This window comes from Desmodus rotundus, chromosome 11, assembly GCF_022682495.2.
Source record: "Desmodus rotundus isolate HL8 chromosome 11, HLdesRot8A.1, whole genome shotgun sequence".
NCBI lineage: Eukaryota > Metazoa > Chordata > Mammalia > Chiroptera > Phyllostomidae > Desmodus > Desmodus rotundus.
The window spans coordinates 89,957,184-89,964,736 of record NC_071397.1 but is presented as its reverse complement, the minus strand read 5'-3'; the positions used below and the strand labels follow the sequence as shown (position 1 = coordinate 89,964,736).

The 7,553-nt window shown below is 38.7% G+C and overlaps 1 long non-coding RNA gene across 1 annotated transcript; it reads left to right on the top strand.

The window, feature by feature from the left end:
• The first annotated feature begins 730 nt into the window (after positions 1-730).
• Positions 731-2,629, top strand: LOC123478818 (uncharacterized). Its single transcript, XR_006654166.3, has 3 exons — positions 731-801; positions 1,232-1,441; positions 2,130-2,629. It is a non-coding gene; the product is annotated as an uncharacterized lncRNA (long non-coding RNA).
• Positions 2,630-7,553: the final 4,924 nt, after the last annotated feature.

Genomic DNA, 7,553 nt, shown 5'->3' with positions numbered 1-7,553 from the left:
TTGGCTTAGTTTCCCTTGGGCTTCAAGGGTGGGTCCTGGAAGGAAAAGTCTGGGTACGGAAATGGGCCTGAGGGAAGGAGGTCAGGGTGGGAACTCGGGCTAAATCCCTGATCACTTCTGCAGAAATTCTCAGTCCTACAAAAATCCACATTTCCTATTGATTTTCTTTTTTTTAAAAAAACAAGTCTGGCAATGTAAAATGAACCCCGAGCATAAGGGTTCAAAATCAGAGCTAACGTGCCGGGTTCGCCTTTTCTAGACAGAAACCCAGACTGGAGGTGTAGGCAGATGTCCTGGGCTGTGATGGATGGGAAAGCTGAGGTTCTGACCAGCTAGACAACTTTTGGAATTAATCACAGTCAGCAGCAGAGATGGAGCCGGGGCTTTCTGCGTCCACCACCAACCACCTACTGTTGGGGCTGAAATGACACAAAGACTAGAGACATGATGAATACTGTCAGCTGGAAAGGCCAGTGACCCAGTTCTGCTTCACTATTGTAACAATTGACCCCACAGAGGAATGAACAAGCTTAACTTTTAGATACTCCTACAGATGTTTTCTACACTTCACCTGTTACCCTAGTTACCTCTTAATTTTTATTGCAGGTTGGGAAGGAAAAATATGAATCCACTCAAATAATTCATTTCAATTTCAAAATGACATATTTATTTGGAAGCTATTCATGTGTAAAAGAGTCATATTTAAAGTTTGGACAAAACAAGCTGACAAAACGTGTTTCATTGAAGAGAGAAGCCTTGTGGTCCTCTGACTTTTTGTGTTCCTGCTGGGAGCAGGCACTGGTAAGCTCCTAATATCTACACAGCCAACTTCTCTCCCTGTGGTCCCAAGTGTGAGTAGAGCTATGGCCAGCTTGAGGAATTATGGATCCTAAATTTATTGTTGGCCATTAGTGAAATCTTTATCCAAAGATGCGTGTATGCCATTTAAATTCCAAGGATTTCAAGGTAAAGAATAATCTTTATGAGAATCTACAAATGGGTATCTTAACATGTTTGATCTGTTTAAATATCTGTGATAGGGTCAATAATTAAGAAACTAGTTGTTATGGCTTGAACTGTGCTCCCCAAAACGATATGTTGTAGTCCTAACCCCCACACCTAGAAATGTGACCATATTGGGAAATAAGGTCTCTGCTGATGTAATCATGTTAAGAGGAGGTCATGCTAGATTAGTGTGGGCCCTAATCCAATATCGCTGCTGTCTTCCTAGGAAGAAGAGGAGACAAAGAGAACACATAGGGAGAAGCCCATGGGACAGTGGAGGCAGGAATTAAAATGATGTGTCTATGGGCCAAAGAATGCCAAGGATTTCTGGCAATCATCAGAAACTAGCAGAAGGCAAGGAAGGACCCACCCCTAAACTTCAGAAAGAGCAAGGCTCTGCCGACACCTTGACTGGAGACTTCTACCCTCTAGAAATGTGAGACAATACCGACATGTTGTTTTAAGCCACCTAGTTTGTGATACTTATTATAACGGTCCTATGAAACTAAAACATAAGTTAAACTATTTTGTAACAAATATGATAGAGAAAACTTACTTTCTTATTTGGTGACACTGATATAAGCCACACTTACCACTTAAATATGGCAATGCAAGCTATATTCTGACCTAAGCTTATGTAGTTACCTTAAACTGCAAAGAGTGAGTGCCAGAGACAAATTGTCAACATTCTGAGGAGGGGCTTGAAAAAGAAAAAGAAAAAAACAGAACAACAAACTAATACACCATGAGGACATAAACAGTGGAATTCAGATGTAGCCCTAATGAAGAAATTGCTTTTAAGCATGTTGGGTGATTGATTAATTATCAACACAGTTCCCTCATTCGATCGCCATTAGTGAAAACCAGAAGTAAATTAATATTTATGAAGCTTATCTCAAAATTAGATAACTGTTTTATCTTTTGGCCACAAATGTGTTGCCTAATCACATGTCAATGTAAGAAAGCCAGCCAACAAAATTTCATCGTCTCTATGTCATCTTTCTTTACAAGTAGCCTTTTCCAAATCCACAGTGTTTAACAGAGCTAGGCAAGAGATACTTTCATCTACCATCTCTCAATAAGGAACTTGATATTAAAAAAATTTTTTTGCCTCTCTTCTTTAGGGTGTTTCCCTATTATAGGCATGGCCAAATGCTTCAAATCAAGGCAGGAAGACAGCAAGCCAGAAAAATTCAGCCTTCACCATGAGAAGGAGCTCAGAGGCTATGTGGTGAACCATGTTCACGTATGAATTATGATATGGACAGCTGGTAGAGACAGTAACCATGCAGGGGAGGGTAGCTGGATTCTCACTTCCGGTGGGACGGTGTTTCGGGCTGAGAGCACCAGGTGTGATGGGACCCTTCCATCTATGACCCCACTTACGCCTTCATTTCAGGCAGCCGCTCAGAGCACAAAGGGAGGTTCCACATGGGGACCCGGAGGCACTCCTGGTGGGAGAACCACATCCGTGGGTTGTGAACATCCACTGCATGCGCTGACCAATTCCCACAGACACAAAGGCCGTTCCTCACAAGTCGCCTTCACAGCGAGGCTCTCCCTGGTCCCCGGCAGAAAATAGAAACTCCCTGCTGGAGGTTTCAACACCCTTTCTCTGCCTCGCCCTGCCTTCTCTACAGACATCTACACATTACAAATTTTACTTATGAGGTTTACTGTCTTTCCCCCAGTACAATGTAAATTCCAACAGGGACTTTTTACTCTGTCGATCCCTCAATTAGTACTTGTTGAATAAAGGAACTGAGGAGGAAAAGACCTGGGCTTGATTTTATCATTAAGTATAAGAAGCTCGGTGAATTTAACTAACCACAGGTTCTCACTAGTGTTGTAATCTGAATGGGTAGAGTTCTCACTTAGTTTATACATTTCCAAGGCCTGATGGGGCGTTTAGTGAGTAAGCAGGAGAAAGCTGACCTCTGCTGATGGGTGATTGCTTCTCTAGGCCACCCAATCAAGCATCTGTCATCGGCTGTACACTATAAGCATTTTATCATTTTTGAGAATTGATTACCTCCAACTGCCAAAGCTAGTTTAATTACTTTTGAAGCATTTACTAGAGTTTAATATCTATGGGCTTCATAAATCAACCAGAGGAGGATTAGGTGCCTCCAGAGCCCTTAAACTAACACAATAAATTGCTCAAACAGAATAATAAAGCCCAGATTAAATGATTCTTACTAAAAGCTTCAAACACAGCAGCCTAAGAAGATGCACAGCACCAGAAATAGGTGTTTGAAGAAGCCCCAAGAGCTGGATTAGTGCCTAAGGGGGATTGAACTGCAAATTCTAATCTGGCCTATTAACAAAGTGCTGTTAACTGATCGATGGTCACTTGGCCAGGCAACATTGGGCAGGCTCATTTAGGAAACCTCGGTATGGTAAACTGCCGTGGTCAGAGGCAGATGGAGGGCTACATATGTCCTCCACCGTGATGTGAACGCAACTGAGGTGTTACAACCAAAGCAATCCTGCCTCCAAATTCTGCCACAAGCACCTCTGTGTTAGTAGCCAGCAGGCATCAAAAGTCCTCAGTGAGCACTTGGCACGAAAGGTTCACCCTAAGGCTTATACTCCTATATATGGTGATGCTCTGACTGCCGCTGAGCCAACTTTCACCCAGGGAAAGAACTTGCAGAAGGGATTCAGACGAACCCAAAGATCTCCAGACTTCAAAGGCTGCATTAAAGATATCAGGTTTTGGGGCTTGCCTTCCATTGTCTAATGGAAGGACAATGGTATTCATAAAGTTCTTTGTTGTGAAAAATTATTTCTTACATGTTTTATGCTAACTAATTAGCCCTTTGAACATATTTGGTTAACTATAACAATATAACAAGTATATAAGTAGTCCCCTCTGTAGTGTTGATTCCTAATAAAGACATTTTAAATGATAAAAATGTTTCTTCCAGAGTGAGGTTTCAAGCCCATTACATTGCACACATATGTGATACATTCATATTTATAATGGCAAGAATAGAGTCCAAGAAATTTAATGCATGAAATATTCAGTTGCATTACTATGAGGGAAACACATTGGCTGAAATGAGCCCAGTGGCTGGTGACTGGGAGTCCTGGGGTTTGGCTTCTTGGTCCAACTTTGCCTTGTTCTCCACAGTGCTTGGTATTATCTGGTAGTAGCTCTCTGCCTTAAATGGCGATGATTCCTAATTATAGGATGATTCTGGGTCCTGTGAACCTCCAGACAGGAATCTACGATCAGGTGGCATTCATTTGCTTAGCTCCCTTTGTTTTACCTTGTCCTAGTCTGCAGAAGTTCAAGATCAGGTCTGAACAGGAAAAGGAAGGTAATCATCAACTATGAATTCACATTATCATAGGATGCATTACTGCAGAATTTTGCTCTACTGCAAAACCTGTATAAAATTCCAGAAAGCTTAACGTTAGCAACCTGCAGATGCTAAGCCTTTGTGTTTTGTTGTTAACTCATTGACCAATATGCTGGGTGGGTATTGAAAAGGTCAGTGAATAAGCACCACATCCAGATTCTTGGTCTGTCAGGCGGTCGAAAGGTAATGGTGGGAGACAGAGTTTATCTATTAAGTTTTAGAAGCACAGCTGAATAATAAAAAATATATTTTCATTATGTGGTTCAATAATTATATACAGCATAAAGCCTGATAATCATTCAGATGACTTCTAGGATAGTCCTAATGGCCTACTCCAAGGGTCACTTTGTAGAGACTTTTTACCAAGTTTAATGTGACTTTTCTACTCTAAATATCCTCCAACGATCTGAGCCACCCGGCCAGGGCCTTAATGAATTTTTTTAACCAACTAACCTATTTTAATGAAATTAGAAGAGATAAACAAAAGGCAACAATGATGGGATGCATTTTAAGAACACTTAGAATAGTTTTGATATCTACTTGTACAGTTCATTTCTGACAGTAAGGGCTATTAATTGTAAAAAGATAATATAATTTACTCAACTTAAAGGATTATAATGTGCAAAAATTCATTAACCATGATAAAGCATTTTATCCACATGTGGCATTCACTAAAAGACCAGATCATTGGGACAGATATTTTAGAAAGCAAAGTTTTCTTTTGCAGAAAATTAGTGAATGAGACTTTGAGAAGAAGATATATTAAATTGATATGTAAAAACAATTCAAATAGTAATTTACCTAAAGAGAAAAAAAGAGTGCTATTTGGGTAATACTGATACATTTTAGATCCTAGCTATTTCGATTACTTTAATAACACTTTGAAAATGTAGTATTAACCACCCTTCCTTTTACGCTTGATCAGACCAGGGGTGGGGCTTAATGGGTTTCTTGTTTGGTTGTGGAAATTATACCAACCGCATCTCAAGGTTGATATTCACATCGTCTTTTGCTGTGGCTCAGAGGCTCACATGCTGGGATTTCACTTTTGAAGGAGTGAGAAGTGTCCTCCCAGGGACACATTACCCCCCTGCATCCTTCACAGAGCTTTTCTTTCTCTTCCTTAAGAAGTATTTTTTTCTTAGACATCCCATGGCAGGGACTGAAGTGACAGTCCTATTACGGAGACTTAGAGGAAAGAGGCCATGAGAGAATTTTTGCTGCATCAATATAACCAGTTGGCTTGAACAGATTTGACCTGTCAGTGAGCATTGCTTCAACTTTGTCCATTCTTTAGAAGGTAACTGAAGGAGACATCAGAATCTGCAGGAGTTAACAAGCCTTGAATTAAACCTGGATACATATCCTGTTTTCTGCCTTTCTGATTCTGGACCAGTGAACCAGAAGTGAGTCACCTCTTTTAATGTACGAGACACAAGAAGATGGAGGAATGTTTTAAGGGCCTTTGAGAAATAAATATGAATGTCGTAGATGACTCTTAGGCTTTTAAATGTTTCTAACAAATTAATTTAGTTGGTGGTAACTTAATGCAAATGAATGATGGGGCTGATGGTGCAAGAGTCAACAGAAGAGAGCAGTGTGTTAGTTCAAGAGAGGAAGGCAGTTCTTTGCCTATCTCCTTGTCAGCATTTTCAGTTGAAGAAATTGTTTGTCTTCATTGTTCACAGTGAGGACTGATCTTCTGTTACATATCACACTGTTAAAAATCACTGGCAGAATTAATGTAAGAGTATAAGCAGTTCTTTGTGGGTGTATTTTCAATGAAAATGCACGTCTAAACCATTATTTTAAAAATTGCTACTTGCATTATGCATCAATTTATATATAACCAAGTCAGTCTTCATGGTAACACTCCCAGCTTTAGCTACCTTCTCTTTAGATAGAATATCCAATTGGAAATTTATGTATCAAAAATGTTTTGAAGAAAAACATATAATTATAAAATATAACATGTAGATACACAGATATCACATAATTATTCTCAGGTCTTCAAGTATTTTCAGTCTGTTGGAGTAGAAAGATACCAATAGTATTAATTGGCCACACTTTAAAGATGATTGATACTATTATTTATTGTACTGACATTAAATATAAAACTCCATATATACCATGTTACCTGAACTGTAGCATACAGTATATATGGATGTATATATAATCATACACCTATGATGTATAGGTAATTATAGCAGGGTGCTGTATTCAAAGAAACACTCTACATGCCAGATAAATATTTCCAATCAAGTAATGTTTTGAATATTTATGAACTATAAAACCAATGTTACATTTTCCTACAAATTTCAGGCCTTTGAAATAAAAGTTAGTAAATATTAAAGTACTCTTAGATCTATTTTAGGCTATTTACAATACTAGTAAAATATATTTTGAGTAGTAATTGTATTTTGGGCTATAAGCAATTGTTGGTTTTTGTGTTGAAGAGTAAAATGTATCTGAGTAAAACTACACTGTGTTTCAGAAAAACATCTGTATATTGACATGTAATGTTTTGTTTCCCAATATACTAAATAAAATTTGGGGGATACAAAAGCCTGGATTTTCCTTTCTATTAATATTTATAGGGATACTCAAACCAGTAGAGTATACTGGATGGCCATTTGCTCCCAAATTTTGATGTCAGAGATAATTAATTTTACTTAATTATCTATCAGTACTCTCTGCATAGTTACTAGGTTGGCTAAAAAGTTTATTTATTTATTTTCCATAAGATGGCTCGAGTATCACTTAGTTGTCTTTTTATATTTAAGATATTATTTATTTATTTTTAGAGACAGGGGAAGGGAGAGAGAAAGAGAGGGAGAGAAATATCAATGTGTGGTTGCCTCTTGTGCACCCCACACTGGGGACAAGGCCCGCAACCTAGGCATGTGCCCTGACTGGGAAATGAACTGGTGACCCTTTGCTTCCCAGACCGGTGCTCAACTCACTGTGCCACATCAGCCAGGGCATTTGTCTTTAACTTCATTTGAAACAATTTTGTTAGGTTGTACTGTGACAGCTGTGATATCAGAATGCATTAAAAAAAACTTAGCAAATTGGTGAATTTTTGTGTAGCCATTTTAATATTGAAGACGGAAGAAAATACACAACATTTTGATATATTATGCTTTATTATTTCAAAAAAGGTAAAAATGCAACTGAAAC